At 45.7% G+C, this 17,039-nt stretch overlaps 1 protein-coding gene across 3 annotated transcripts in view; it reads left to right on the forward strand.

Annotated features, from left to right (window-relative positions):
• Nucleotides 1-256: 256 nt before the first annotated feature.
• The window catches only part of NR3C1 (nuclear receptor subfamily 3 group C member 1), a 224,674-nt gene continuing 207,891 nt past the window's right edge, over nt 257-17,039 (forward strand). The window contains exon 1 of one of the 3 annotated variants that reach the window (XM_075601049.1): nt 257-383. The gene's annotated coding sequence lies outside the window, so the exon portion shown is untranslated. Of the gene's footprint in view, nt 384-430; nt 631-17,039 lie in introns of those variants that run through there. The other 2 variants (XM_075601052.1, XM_075601050.1) reach the window with 2 other exon arrangements.

Here is a 17,039-nt window from a genome sequence, read left to right on the forward strand (position 1 = left end):
TTACAATCTAAATTAACAGTTTTATACACACAGATCCATTTATTCCCACCCAAAAAAAAAGTATACTATTTTCTGTTTACCAATAAGTCAAATAACTCTTAATCGTTAGCCAATAAAACCCATTTCACGTTTCTTCTGTGATATACCAATACCACTACCCTGGTTTGACAGACATCTCCTTTACCAAGGTGGCTGCTGGATTCACCCTCCTTGCTACTACTTTACCAAGATGGCGTCGGCCGGCAGTAGCCGTCTCCTTCACCAAGATGGCCACCGCCGGCTTCAATTCGTTTCCTCGCCCGAATTGCCTGACAGCTCCGGGCCCAACATGTCTGGGCGGGGAGACGTGGGCCTGAGGCTCAGCGGACGAAGAGAAACTTAAGGTAACAGAGGGCGGAAAGAGATACAGGGAGACGCCGCGGGGGTTATGTCCTGCACTGTGGTGCAAGATGATATTTGGTGGGGACACAGTACTTTGCGGATCCCAGGTGAAGCAGAGCTATCATCAGCCAAAGGTAGGACTCTGCCCCCACCTCCCTCCAGCGGGATCAGGAGGAGGGAGCAGCATTTCATTTTCTTCTTTATCAGCCACGCCGAGATGCTTGATAAATATAGATAGACATAGCAGAGGTGAGTAATCGCATAATAAATGCACATGTACTCCCTGCACTAAAGACTATATCATCGCAGGAAACGCTGAATCCTTTAACTGCCAGATGGGCATGCATAGCATTAAAGTGGCTAAGTGAGGTGTCTACAGCAGGGAGTGACTTGTCCAGGGTGACTTGCACTAGGATCAACTACTTAATGACCTTAAGTTGTTGGACTTTGTCTTGTAAACTCCTCAAGGCGGGGTATTCTGTAGACTCCCATCCCGGTAGATTTTCCATAGGGGAAACGGTAAAGAATAGCTACAAACCTGGAACGTTCTGTGTCCCACTTCTGTGCCTCACAATCAAAGCTGACCCGTTAGTGTCACTCACCCTGTGTGTTTTTCTTTTATATTGCTTACCCTTAATCATTTTTTGTTGTCCTAGGGGTCAACAAGGCATTTCATTGAAGCGTTTGTCCGGTCCCACTGTCAGACAATAATTATTGGAATAAGGCAACCAAGGCGTTGAGTTAAACCTTTCCATTTGGTGTGATTACTATGTTTTGCATTTAATGTGTTGGCATATTTGGGGTAAAAAAAAAAAAAACACCTACCAGAGAAAATCTAAATGCATCCTAAACAATATATATTGATCACACTAGACCTATTTTAGTAACCAAGCACACAGGGAGGATTCTAGGAGAGCATATTACATTGAAACTGATTGGGTGCAATTGTAATAGTTAGCTCTGGTATGTAACTATAAAGAAATATATATATATATATATATATATATATATATATATATATATATATATATATATATATATATATTAGCCATCTGAATGCGTTAGTTCTATAAATAGTTTAAAACAGCCAATAATAAAATATTTTATTTGTGTTGACCTTTTAACATAACTATGTTTGTTGTCTACAGTGATTCACTCCCTGCTTGTTATGCAGTATTGCTCCAGGGTCATACTTTGTATTAACTTGTTCTTCAATGCAATTTTATTCATATAAAACAGTGCAATGGCAAATATCTGTAAAAATACTTCTATAAGCATTTCTCAATTTTTTTCTAAGTGACTGTAAGCGTGTTTATTGCTTTTAAGTCATTTTTGAAAAATGTTTTAAGGCCGTAGCACCGTGTCATCTCATACACTTGTCATCACCATGGTTATGTTAATTTTTTACATGCTCTTAGTTGTGATAGCTTTTAATGGTCTAAACAATTGTGTTCTTTGCAGATATAGCTGCACATGAGCTTTTACAGCTGAGGAAAGGTTTGTATAAGGATTTACAGCACACTTGAAGAAAATATCTGTGATGTATTAATAGCTCATACAACTACTGTACACCTTATTGATTGCAGTCTCCTTTAACTCATTAGTACACACAACTTTGGCAAAGATGGGCTTTTTTTGTGGGGGGGATTACAATTGATGAATATGCTTACAGAAAAATGGCATGAAAGGCTTTGAAAAATGAAAAGGTAATGCACACCAGAAATTAGAGATGAACAGCCACCTGTCACAAATTGATAGAGTTGGAAAGATCTCCAAGCTGAATTTTTTTCAATACAAAATAGTGTTTATTTTTACATGATAAACTATGAAAACCCTGATGAATGCTTTATAGCTGAAACAACATTGTTTTTTCTTTATCTAAAATAAACATTATTTTGTATTACAAACACAGCTTGGAGTTCCTTGAGATCTTTCCAACTATATGAAAGGCTTTAACACAGAGTTCTGTTTCTCCGTACGGAGAGACAAAGGCTGCGTCCATGGTCGGGCAGACCGTGCGAAGGCGTGCGCACGCTGACCGATGAAACTGCCCAAGGCAGTGATCGCTTCCATGCGGCGTGCGGAAGTGGGAGGGGGTGCGTATTGCGCAAGAAATCAGTTCAAACTTATTTCTTGGTGCGACAGGCCGGTCACCTGAGCGGTTCGCCCAATGAGGGCGAACCAGCTCCGTCACGTCACCGACAAGCCCACGGATGGCGCGCGTACCATGACCAGGGAAAGCGGGTCAGCCTCCGTGCGCCTCCGCACGGCTGAACTTACCAAGGATGCAGCCTAAGGGGTTTATGTAATAAAGTGCAATAGCAACGATTTGACATTATGCGCTCATACTCTCATTGACTTGAATGTGAATTTTCAGTTTAAAGAGGACTCATTAAACTTGCTATTTTCTTGATTTTACCACCTCTGGGGCTGGAAGACTGGCGGCACATAAGTACAATGGTCGTCCGGATCTCCACCACTCGATCACCCCCATTGGAGCGGTGAATGCAATCTGCCCCCCCTAGAATATGTACGTTATAGGACCCTTAAAGTGCCGTCCCGTATGACATTCAGGGTATATCTTGTATATCTTAGGGCACTCGGAGGTAAGGTTGAAAACTGTGTTTGTCTTTTTATATATATATATATATGCAGTGGTCGACAAATCACCCAAAAATCTACTCGCCACCTAGTTCCGCCCCCAACCCTGCCCTAGTCCCGCCTCCAACCCTGCCCTTGTCCCGCCCCCAGGCCCGCTTTAAAAAAAAAATGAATAAATTCCTATTAAGAACAACATTCGTTTTTGACATAAGTTTATTTATTGTATTACATTATACTACAATTAGTCCTGGTTATGTGTGTGTGTAAATGTCAGATCTAGAAAAAAAAGCCAGATGTGAATGACTAGTTTCCTGAACCCCTTGACCAGTGTCTGGATGCCCCCGCTTCACAATATCTAAAGCAGCAATCCCGCCTGGGATCTTACCTGATCCGCAGTCCCTCAATGTCCAGGTACCTCATTCCCGCAATGTTATACATTGGAGGGGAGGTGTTCCCTACCTGTCTTCTGGGTTAGGGGGGATTCCGATGACTCCCGTCTGAAGCTTGAGAGTCAGATCTGGAAGAAAGCCGTATAGGTTATTTCAGTGTAGGTATAGGGCAGTTAAGATATACAGGGTAAATAAGATATCCAGAAACAGAGAGGAGGGAAGGAGACAGACAGAGAGGGGAAGGAGGGAGACAGACAGAGAGGAGGCAGGGGAGACAGAGAGAGGAGGCAGGGGAGACAGAGAGAGGAGGCAGGGGAGACAGAGATAGAGATGGGGAGACAGAGAGACTGGGGGGGTGACTGGCTGACTGGGGGGGTGACTGGGTGGGGAGGGGGTGACTGATTGGGGGTACCTCTGGTGTCCTACACACCCACAGTCTGACACACACACACAACTGTGTCTCACACACACACTCACTGTCTCACACACACACACACACACACACACACACACACACACACACACACACACACACACACACACACACACACACACACACACACACACACACACACACACACACACCCTGACACACACACACACACACACACACACACACACCCTGACACACACACACACACACACACCCTGACACACACACACACACACACACACACCCTGACACACACACACACACACACACCCTGACACACACACACACACACACACACACAGCCTGACACACACACACACACACACAGCCTGACACACACACACACACACACACAATGTCTGACACACACACACACACACACACAATGTCTGACACACACACACACACACACTGTGTCAAACACACACACACACAACGTTGAGCAGAAGAAGCAGCAGCAGCTCACAGGCAGCGAGGACTGCACGCATGCTCCTAGGAGGGAGGAGGAGGAGAGCGAAGAGGGAAAAGCCAGGGGCAGCAGTGAGTGCGGACGAGCAGCGGAACCCCTGGGACTCGAGAGGGGGGGGAGGGGTAGAAAGGAAGAGAGGGAAGGCCGCGACCAGCACCATGCTCCCTCCCCCCGCGCCCATCTCCCGCCCCGCGCGGGCAGCCATGGGGACCAGAGGGGAAGCGGTGCCTGGGGGGATAACACCCCCGCTACCATCTCCCACCTCGCAGGTAGACACGGGAACCTGGAGGGAAGCGAGGACTGGGGGGAGGGGGAGCACCCCCGCTACCATCACCCACCCCACGGGCAGACACTGGGACAGGGAGGGGAAGCGGGGATCGAGAGGGGGGAAGTACTAACCTCTTTAAGCAGCAGGAAAAGGATGCGCCTGCGTGGCCTTAGCCTGGATGGAAAATAAAATCTTGGCAGCCCGCCAAGTCCTGGCAGCCAATCAGGCTGCTCGATTAAAATATTTATTTTTTTCCAGCGCGAACACGTGCGCTGCTTGGGCGGCCATAAGGAGCTCGCCACGAGGTCAAATCCACTCGCCCCAGGCGTGCAGGGGAATAGGTTTGTCGAACACTGTATATATGTATATTTTTTTAAGCAGTTTACTAATTTTATTCTACAAATGCAATAAACCCTTTAGCATGTGGTTGTGAAGCTTAAACTTTGATCTCTTATAAACATATTGGAGTCTATTTACTAAAGTCTCCCGGCTACAAACCGGGGGAAAAAGCAGCACAATGTTTATCAAAGAAAATGAATTGTATGGCAGGCAATTGGGATTTTCCTTTAACAAACGGTGCAATTCTTAACTTAAGTTATGCAGCCAAGATACTTTAGTAAACAGACCCCTTTGTGTAGACGTGAAAAAAGATGTTTAAAAACTGCCAATTGCAGCAGTTTACTGTAGATGTAGACTGGTGAACTTTAACAGCACTGTAGCTGATGAAGTGTTTTTCACAGGGTGAACTTCACAGTACATTCAAACTGCTGCACTCGTACACTACGCCAGTGGTTTTCAACCTGTGTTTCAGGAAACTCTGGAATTCTGCATAATGATGGCAGGGTTTCCAAATGATAGTGATTGTGAACATATTCCTTTTCAAGAAACCACAGGTTATTTTGCTATATTTTTAAATGCGATTGCAGTAGGTTGTTTAAATGTTGTAACATTCTAAGTATATATGATGCATAAAAATGTTGACTATAAAATGTAAGTTTAGTTACAGCAATATGAGCTGTAGTGCATATTCTAGGTAGATTGGTATTTCCTGGTCACAATCACACTCTTAACTCAGCTGCCAAAGGAACCAGTAACACATTGCAGAGCAATGCATCATGTGCCTCAATGGCAACAAAGGGGTTAAATGGTTGAATAGTTTTTTTTTTTAAGGGTGAAAGCCCCTGCACAGAGCCGCGTTAAGATTAGTGAGCACGTACGCCATTGAAGTGAATTGGATGGTGCAGGAATGGAGATATCGTTTTTGGGAAGAGTAAATGGAAAGATATCTAAGGGCACCTCTGCCAGTCTTTGAAACTGGAAAAGAGAGAGAGAGAAAACGAAAACTGCAAGAAATAAATTGCTTATGCCCTAGTGCAGTGACGGGGAACCTTCGTCCCTTTTTTATTTTTTAAATAACGTACCCTGAAAATTGACCATTGAGGTAGTGTGGGAGCGTGAGGGAATTGTTAGCCTTGTTTTCTAATTGAATGGATTCTCCTGCGTTTCCCCCCCCCCCCCCAGCTGTGCTCTTTATTCTGGGTACATATGTAGCATCTCACACCCCCTAACTTAGCCTATGTCAGTCTCCAGGAAAGAGGAGGAGGGCAGTGATATCAATTAGTGTGCTGGCTCAAATGCTGTTGTCTGCCACAGGCCACCCATCACTTCCCCAACTACAGCTGACCCACTTGCTTCCTTTATCATTCTATTGGCTCTGCTGAGAAGAAGTTACCAGATTTATTCTGGAGGAAACTAGAATAGTTTGAAGGTCGGGATACTCTTTTTGAGACCAAAATTAACATTCTTCAAAGATGTTGCAAATGAGCTTGCCAGTGCATGGGGATTGTTTTAAGTCATTTGGCAGATACCTTGGAGACTATAAACCCTTTGGTGCCAAAGGGCTTTCAACACATTGTAACACCGTACATTTGCATGTCCTTTTGGAACTGAAGGAAAACAAAATGGACGCCCCACGGATTCCTTCTTCAGATATGGTCTGAAACTCATGTTCAACAACTAACACTGAATGAACATGAATAAAGTTATGTGTGTTTTTGATAAATGGACAAAGTCCGTTTTGTGAGACTAGTCCTGTACAGTTAAACTCTCATGCAAATAAGTTAGGCTTATTTGTATGATTGTCTTGTTCACCTGTTTGGAAAACCAAAAGCTGTTTACCAAAACATTATATAACACGTTAATGATGGATGTAAGTAGCTACAAGGAATTTTTTTTAAGTGAAACTTCTTTCGTGGCACTGCCATCCACAAAAAATCTCATAGGGAAAGAAACTGAAAATTGCCAAAAAAGTGAGTGACTTCGCATGTCAGAACCGGAAGTGACGTCATTGTAGTTTGTTGGCTGCATGCTGGGTGTTGTATTCCTGGTGTGGATGCCAAGCATCCAAATGCAATCAGAAGAGAAAGCCCCAATGACTACAAATCCCAGCAACCCCGGCCATAGCTGAGACACTGCACTTCAGTCTCCGTAAGCTGTCTCATACAAGTCACACACGTGTGTGGGTGTGTGTGGCAGTTGGCACTACAGTCGATGTTGTATCGTCTGGTGCATGTCCCATAAAAAATAGACAGCAATATATGATCCCCAGAGGAAATCAAGAAGCAGCACTCGGTGGTAATATGTAAAGAATATATTTGAATAAATGGCACACAAAAATCTGACATTTTGGTCCAAACAAGAGGACTTTCTTCAGGGAGGTGCTCTTGTCTGAACTGAAACATTGGATTTTTGTGTGCCATTTATTCAAATATATTCTTCCTCTGGGGATTATATCTATCTATCTATCTATAATATATATAATATATATATCTTTCGTATTTCCTCGATTGTAAGACGCAGTTTTTTTCCCTTTTTCATGTGGCTGAAATAGGACTGCGTCTTACAATCGATGTACTGGAAAAAAAAAAACAACCAGGGGGCGCTGCTGAAGATGCCTGCCGGGTTTTCTATGTGCAGCAAAAATGTCTGCGATCACAGCCCCCTTCCTCCCCCTCGTGCAGAGAGATATGCTGTAGATGCCGGCCGGGTCTTAGCATAAGGCATAGTTGCGATCACAGCCCCCCTCCCCTCTGTGCAGAGAGATCATGGCCGCCCCCCATCTATGAGGTGCAGAGAGTTCAGTGGAGATGCCACGGACAGGCGTATGTCTTCACAGCAGCCCCCCTCCCCCCTGTCAAATCTCTGTGAGCTGCACGTGCAGAAGGAGATCTCTGTGTGTATCTGTGTGTGTGTGTGTGTGTGTGTGTGTGTGTCTGTCTGTCTCTGTGTGTGTCTGTCTGTCTCTCTGTGTGTGTGTGTGTCTGTTTCTGTGTGTCCTTCCATTCTCTCCCTCTCCCCTTCCCTCCTATCTCTCTCCATCCTTCCCTCCTATCTCTCTCCCCCCCTTCCCTCCTATCTCTCTCCCCCCCTTCCCTTCTATCTCTCTCACCCCCTTCCCTCCTATCCCTCTCCCCCCCTTCCCTCCTATCCCTCTCCCCCCCTTCCCTCCTATCCCTCTCCCCCTTCCCTCCTATCCCTCTCCCCCCCTTCCCTCCTATCCCTCTCCCCCCCTTCCCTCCTATCCCTCTCCCCCTTCCCTCCTATCCCTCTCCCCCCCTTCCCTCCTATTTATCTCCCCCCCTTCCCTCCTTTCCCTCTCCCCCCTGCCCTCCTTTTCCTCTCCCCCCTTCCATCCTAGCCCTCTACCCCCTTCCCTCCTATCTCTCTCCCCCCCCTCTCTCTCTCCCCCCAGAAAAAAATTCTGCACATTTAATATAATGTTTTTTTTCCCCAAATTTTTTTTTATTAAATCAAGGATGCGTCTTAGAATCGATGGCGTCTTAGAATATATATATGCGCAATCCTGTATAGCAATAAAAAAACAGGAACATTTATTAATTAAGCAAGGAAGGCTAGGTGACTGAACAGATTTAAAACAAACGCAAGGATGCCAATAGACACAATAAACACAATATATGACAATAAAAAACAAGAATACTCTTGAAAATAAAAAAGAAGGGAAATGTGACCAAAAAATGTCCAATAGCGCAAATGTAGGAGGCAGTGAGATGTGGGAGGAATTGTCACTTGATAGGTAGCAAATGACTGGAGCAACAAATGGGGAGAGGTAATTGACCCGTCAGATGATAGATTGCGGATGCAAACGTGGATAAATCAGTCTGATATTGACCTCTATAGATGGAGATGGGGGGTAAACAAATAGCATAGGCAAGGGATTAAGGAATGGTCTCACCAAAGGATGTAACCGGGATGACCACAGGGGTCTCCGCGTCCCTCCGTCAGCACACCAACAAAATCACGCTGGAGATGAACATGTGATGCTGATCCGGGTAACACCGGAGACGCTGTTCCACTTCCTGGATTACCCCCTCACACAAGACAGCTGTATTTGTTCAAATTGAATATTCACTCGTGTCTCTGCTTGATGTCAGACTCGGACTCAGACAGACAGACAAATGCAGCCTTCCACTTTGTTCCGCCAATATAACTGAAATAGTTGCTCTCACTCCTCACATGCGATTAGGCACTCCTCTCACAGTCAGCTGTCGGACATTGATGACGCGAACCTACGCCGTTTCGTCAGCTGTTGCGCCGACTTCTTCACCCTTGATATATATTACATGTAGCCAGGACTGGTTTCCTTGGCTACCAGTCTGCCCCCTCCTGGCTATAAGCCCTGGTGAGAGCAGGCCAGCCAGGAGTAATCATGAGTTTTCCCCACCCACAGCAGCTTCTGTGAGTCACAGGGGAGGCGGTGGGACTAGGCCTGTGTGTGTCCAAACAGGGAATCAGACTTGATACCTGCTTTCCTTGTATTTAAGGAGCTGCACTGCTAAATTTAGTCAGTGCCTCTACCTGCTTGAGTGAGGCTGGTCTACCCATAACAATTGTGCAGGGCTCTGCCAATCTGTATTCTCTCCCCTAGGGGAGTGGAAGGGAGGCTATACCCCGTACTCCACCAGGGAGTAAATGAAGAGCAAGGAATGCTTTAGGGCCCCTTGGCCTGGAGTGGAGTTCCAGGGTACATCCTGAGGGTGAAGCCCCAAGAACTGCCTGTACCCACTGTGTGAGCTGTGTATGCTGACCATCTGCCGTGTGTATGAATAAAGTGATCCTGTTCAAATATATCTTCCTGCCTGAGACTACAATCTATCAGGGGGAGGGGAAGTAAGTTCTCCTGTTGGGATTGTCCCCACATCCCTGGGGCCTGCAAGAGATAGAGGCGCTGTCACTGTGAGAATCAGTTATTGCCCCAGAACTCTGTCCTGTTCTCCTCCACAACACCGCAGGAGACTCAGATCAACTGTGAGCCAGCAAGTATGCACCACACCACACCACACCGTGTAGCAGTGAATTCTCCCAGAGGGTGGGGGAACATGTGTTACAAACACATACATATATACACAGGTGTTTGGTCTCAGGAAAGGACTTGTCTGTCCTGAAATGTCACGTTTTTGCATATATCTGCTCCGATTTTTTTAAATACAAAGTAAGTTAATTTACAGAAAGGCTCGTTTGTGTGTGTGTGTGTGTGTGTGTGTTTGTGTGTGTACATGCACACACACACACACACACACACACACTTGTGTGAAAAAGAAAGTACACCCTCTTTGAATTCCATGGTTTTACATATCAGGACATAATAACAATCATCTGTTCCTTAGCAGGTCTATAAATTAGGTAAATACAACCTCAAATGAATAACAACACATGACATATTACACCGTCATGATTTATTTAACAAAAATAATGCCAAAATGGAGAAGCTATGTGTGAAAAACTAAGTACACCCGTACTGCTTCCATAGGAATTAAGATGCTAAGTAGCAGACAGGTGCTGCTAATCAAATGCCCTTGATTAATTGATCATCAGCAAGTGTGACCACCTTTATAAAAGCTAAAGTTTTAGCAGTTTGCTGGTCTGGAGCATTCAGGTGTGTGTTATGATCTTAGAGAAGCAATTGTTGCTGCCCATCAATCTGGCAAGGGTTATAAGGCCATTTACAAACAATTTAAAGTCCATCATTCTACAGTGAGATTATTCAAAAGTGGAAAACATTCAATACAGTTGCCAGTCTTCCCAGAAGTGGACGTCCCAGCAAATTCACCCCAAGGTCAGACAGTGCAATGCTCAGAGAAATTGCAAAAAACCTAAGAGTTACATCTCCGACTCTACAGGCCTCAGTTAGCATGTTAAATGTTAAAGTTCATGACAGTACAATTAGAAAAAGACTGAACAAGTATGGTTTGTTTGGAAGGGTTGCCAGTAGAAAGCCTCTTCTCTCTAAAAAGAACATGGCAGCACGGCTTAGGTTTGCAAAGTTGCATCTGAACAAACCACAAGACTTCTGGAACAATGTCCTTTGGACAGACGAATTGCAGGAAAAACGGCGGTGCATCTGCTGCTGCTGAAGATAGATGTGAGACCACAAACTGCAAACTGCAAAAACTAGGTGCAAAAATTTATTGGGGGCATAATAAAAACAGCCAAAAGGACACTCTAACGCGTTTCACGTGGTATCCCACGCTTTATCATAAAAGTGTCCTTTTGGCTGTTTTTATTATGCCCCCAATAATTTTTTGCATCTAGTTTTTGCAGTTTGCAGTTTGTGGTCTCACAAGTTTTTTATTTTTTCTACATGCGTTTGGCTGTTTAGAGGAGTCGTGACCGCGGCGTCACTCGCTTTTTCATCTATCTCTTGATATAGGTGCAGCCTACCCTTTAACTTGCAGAGGATCGCAGCGAAGCAGGTTGCCAGCGGAGGAGAGCAGGAACACAGCGCTATTGCAGGGCAGACACCGGGAGGGGCGTTTGACTTCACCGTGCTTGGGCGTGCTCCTCCCCGTATCTCTGAAGCCCCTGCGCTCACACACCATCACGTGGCCGCCACCTGCACTAACCTGTTCAGCCACCCGCACACATCTTCGGCTGCCCGCCCGTGCACATCTTCTTGGCCGCCCCTCGCACACAGCTTTTTCGTCCTCCCGCGCACAGCGTCTGACGGCCCGCGCACCCAGTTTTCGCCTGCGCCCCCCTAAATAATCTAGCGCCTCATTGCCCCCCCGAGTTTGCGCACCACTGCATTATAACACACACTCTCTCTCTCAATCAATCACCACATACACACACACACTCACCACATACACTCCATCAATCACCACACACACACTCAATCCCCCCCCCACACACACTCAATCCCCACACACACACAGTCAACCCCCCCCCACACACACTCAATCCCCCCCCACACACACACACACTCAATCCCCACACACTCACACACTCAACCCCCACACACACACACTCAACCCCCCCACACACACACACTCAATCCCCCCCCACACACTCACACACTCAATCCGCACACACTCACACACTCAATCCCCACACACACACACACACTCAATCCCCCCCCCACACACACACACTCAATCCCCCCCCACACACACACACTCAATCCCCCCCCACACACACACCACACACACACACACACACACACACACACACACACACACACACACACACACACACACACACACACACACACACTCAATCCCCCCCCCCCCACACACACGCTCAATCCCCACACACACACTCAATCCCCCCACACACACACACACAACCCCCCCCACACACACTCAATCCCCACCCCCACCCCCACACACACAATCCCCCCCACCCCCACACACTCAATCCCCCCCACCCCCACACACTCAATCCCCCCCACCCCCCCCACACACACACTCACTCAATCACCACACACACACACTCAATCACCACACACTCAATCCCCACACAAACACTCAATCCCCCCCCCCACACACACAATTTCACCTGGGGGGGGCGACATGCTCCGATCCCCCAACCCCCCATGCTGCTGAAAACTGGTGCGGGAAGCAGACAGGAAGAGAAGGAGGGGCTGTCTGTGTGCAGAGAAGCCCCGCCCCCTCTGCAAGACACAGACACATAGAAGCAACAGCACGGAGCTTCTGACCGCCCGTGCACAGCTCTGCCCGCCCCCAGGTTTCCTTGCAAGCAGCCCGCGCCCCCCCTACATAATCTTGCGCCCCCCCAAGGGAGCGCACCCCACAGTTTGCGCACCGCTGAGCTAGAGGAAACTAGATAGACAATCTGTCAGAGTCCCTGCTGTAAATTAACTTTCCAAATTGTTTGAGATCCTTAGAATTGTCTGGTTTTTTTAAAGCACCAGTCACCAAGATTTAACTCTTTAAACCTAAACACATTTCCCTCCTATTTCAATTTGGTCCTAAAAGTACAACACTTTCAAAGTAAACCTTAACACAGGGGTGCACAAACATTTTTCTTTCGCCCTCCTGCCTGCTCTCATCCCCCTGTTCGCGCTCCCCTCTTGACAGAGAAAAGGTATCGGCGGCATCATGTCATGTGACGTCGCGTTGCCATTTGATGCCGCGTTGTCATGGCAGCACGTCACCAGAAGCCACCGGAAAGCAGGTAAGAGGCAGTTACAGAGGCCTTGCGCGCTCCCTAGGCATTTTATTTAAATTTGGGGGGGAAGAGCGCGTGGCCTCTATTAGCGCCGCGCACCCCTGCCTTAACAGATGGACAGACTCGTTCCAGGTCTACGAAATAAGATACATAGTGATAACTAATAGGAGATCAAATGAACCAACATGATGGTTCTTCATTGTGGAGTATTAGATACATTAGCTTATGAGCCTTGAGTACTCCATGTAATTTTAAAGAAAATATTGGGAATTTTCCAATGACGAGACCATAAATCGATTTTATTCCACATTAATATCATCTCAAGCAAAGGTGAGAAGGAAGGTAACCAGCACTCCAGTAAAATAAACGTGACCGGTCTGGTGCTGTGGCCATAAACTAATACAGGTATACGTCACCAGCATGAATCATGGCACAAAGACGGCAGCACTCAAAAGTATAATCCAAAATAATTGTATTAAAGAAATAAACAGCACAAAATACATTTCGATCCGCCCAGAGGGATCTTAACCAGGTCACACCCTCCCTGATGAAGATTCCTCTGTGCGGATCGAAACGTTGTATGTTGTGCTGTTTTATTTCTTTAATACAATTACTTTGGATTATACTTTTGAGTGTTGTCGTCTTTGTGCCATCTTTCCTGCTGGTAATGTATATCTGAAGCAAAGGAATATATAAAATAATTACTTTGGTAATTTTTGCTATTTATCAAACACAAAAATAATGTTAGTAAAAAAAAACCACATTTGCTTATTTTTTTTTTTACCAAGGGGAAAAAAATACTTTTCTAAATGTATTATGGTTGGCAACTTTAAACAATCCTTGAGCAGTCCAGCTCTGCATACCAACTGTCTGTGTTTTTTTTCTTTTTTTCAACGAAGACTGATATGCCTCGATTTTCTCTTCCTAGAAAATGTTTCACTGTATATAAGCTTCTAATATTTGGTAATAGTTTGGCGTATGTCCCAATAGTGTGTATGGTTGTGAAGGGGAAGTAGAAATAATGTTGCCAAAAATAATAAGATGATAATAATATAGCCTGGGCTGGACAAATCCACTCATTCCCTCATCCTGGACGAGTTATAATTCAGTGGCAACATTTTGTTTGCCATTACATTTTTTTTTGTAATCGGGTTTGACCAATTCCGGGCAATATACCTGGTTCCTTAGCCTGTCAGGACATACGTGCTTTGTAAGGCACCAAACCACACTGTGTGAGCTATAGCTGTCGATCGCCACAGGAGCTTCCAAAGTCACTCCCTGCGCATGTGGTGTGGTTTTCCGCTTTACTAAGAGTGCGATTCCCCAACCACCTCAACAACAAACGATCGGTCAAACCTGATTAAAAATATATATATTCGCTATCAAAATGTTTCCCTCCTGGCTGGTTGAGCTTAACCCTTCCTGCATCATTGACAGAGGTAAGGGCAAGGTGTCATGGGAGACCAGGCATTTACACCTTTTTTTACCAGGATCATTCATTGAGAAAAACCGGTAAAGTGAAATCAATTGTAAATGTATTCGCATGAAAAGGCCGACACACAATGGAACACAAACTACATAAGAAAAGACACACTTACTGGGGGTCAAAATTACTTTCCTAGGTGCAAGGACATCTAAATAGGAAGTTTACCCTGACCGGGACTTAGCCTAAAATGTCCGGGAACTCAAATTGGCATGAAGTTCCAGACGCCACCGCTCCCTTCTCTCCGGAGGACTTGATTTTGCTTGACCGGGAAATAGCGCCAAACATCCTGGAACTAAAATCGGCTTGAAATCCCAGCCACGACACTACGTTCAATTCTCAGAACTTGGCCGCAGAAAGTGGCACTTAGAAAATAATCCGGGTAGACTTTTCTGAAGCCGGTGCTATGCTATTCGCGCAAGAGCACTGTTGAAAAACCCGCCCCTCTTCTTGCGGCAGAAATCTCAACGTTCATTGGCTCAGGGGCATATGGTAGTCTGGACGACTTCCATTCATCCCAGGATATGAGTACTTCAGCACTTTGCTGCTACCCAAATGGCTTTCACACTCCCGGCATCCTCTGGTGGCTTTCATCTCCAATGTTTCAGCAGACTCACTGGCACCAACTTGGTAGCCTGTCGGAACATTGGTTCTGAAAGTCCCAGCTCATATACAATGCACAACAGTGTATATACCACATTAAACACAATGTTGATAAAATATACATTTATATATCCTAAGTCTCTGGGTATTGGGAATAGAATATAAAGCTGCACTTTATTTTCTAGCAGCCTCTATTCCCCACACACTATCTAATATACTTGGACTGGACTTTGAGTCCCCTCTCAACCTTAGGCCTGGGACATAGTGCCCCAAACAGTGCTGAGGCGCGCTGAGGCTCAGGGAAAGCGGTGCTTTCCCTGGCCTTACACAGCGCACCATCAGGGGGCGGGCCAGTGACGTCACGGAGCTGGTTCGCCCTCATTGGGCGAACCGCTCACGTGACCGGCCCTGCGCTCCAGCAAGCGGGGAAATTTCAAAACTCCGTCAGACACACGATTCCCCAAGCGTGCTGATGCGTGCGCGAGCCCCTGCTAAAGCCGCTCTCATTGCGGCTGCAGGGGCTCAGTGCCGAGCAGCAGCACGGGTCCGTGCATAAGCACTGACCATGTCCAAGGCCTTATACTTGGGTTTGGTGTGCTCATGAACCCCAATGCAGGTTCTGGGCTACCTGGGTATCCCCCTTAACCTAGGGACCCCTCATAGTTACCAGGACACTTTGCATTCCTTTGTCCCATTTAACTTTCTGTGCTGTGCTGAAGCAGAGAACCCCAGCGGTGAGTCGTGCAAGCATTTAAGGGGCGATATTGCCGGGGCAATGTGCCTACATGTATCCGAGAACCAAGCATGATTCTCGGGTATATTTTTAGGGGAACAGACAACTCCGGACCCCAACTACATGGCACATTCTGACAACAATTTATCCGCAAAACCCCCCTTGAAACTCATGCCCTTGCAATCCCTGCTCGCTGGCATCCCTGGAAAGGTAAAAACACAAAAAATACTTTAAAGTACAGATGATGCAGTTGCTGGGCTCAAGAGCTGACACTCCCGAACCCCCATATACAGGTGAGGGGTAACCATTCATGGGCTTGACCTTTATTGAGAGCCTGGTTACCCCCTTACCGTCACACTAGGGTCCTTATTATTAGGGGTGAGGTGAAGCGCTCTTTATTGGCATGGGGGATTTACTGTACGTGGTCAAGAACGGGGGAGGTTTTTCTTTGCACAAATACTGTTTATCGCGGAGATAAATATATTTTGTTTATTGAAGGCCAGTAATTCATACTGTTATGTATAACTTGTGGTAGACCAGTTACTTCCTTGACTGGTATTTTTCCAGCCTGGATATAGATATAATAGCAGTTGCAAAATGCAATAAGGTGGTGTGTGGGTTTAAAAAAGAAATAAAATAAAATGCACGAGTAGGTAAAATACCTGAGCTTGAATTAAAAATTTTTTTTTTTAATTACAATCCATTTTTCTTCCATTCCCCCCCCCCCCCCCCATTAGTGAACAAAGCCAATAAAACTGTCAAGGCTGAGTATCATAAAAATCGGAAGACTTCTACATAAGCATTTTGTTCTAATAGAACATGTATCAGGGGGATGTTTGGAAATATATCCCAACTTGTTTTGTTAGTAAACTTATCTTAGTGATGAGCACTCTAATAACGATATCCTAATACCTGGTGAACAAACGTGTGGGATAAGCATGAAATTAAACAAAAGATACTGGCACTCAAGCATTTTGCAACAATCAAAAGTTTGTTTAGATCATCATCAGACTTCTGATTTAGTCCAGGTGAAGAGTGGCTGCAGTTAACCAGCTCCATGCTGGATTCAGAGCTCTGAGGCTGCTTTTTCCAAACAGTGATAAGTCCCTGTTACATTTATATTAACCAATTCCATGTCTTTTGAAAACAAAATTATGTACAGTATACATTAGACAATGAGTAAGAGTCGGGG

This window comes from Ascaphus truei, chromosome 5 (genome assembly GCF_040206685.1).
Source record: "Ascaphus truei isolate aAscTru1 chromosome 5, aAscTru1.hap1, whole genome shotgun sequence".
In the NCBI taxonomy this organism is placed as follows: Eukaryota; Metazoa; Chordata; class Amphibia; order Anura; family Ascaphidae; genus Ascaphus; species Ascaphus truei.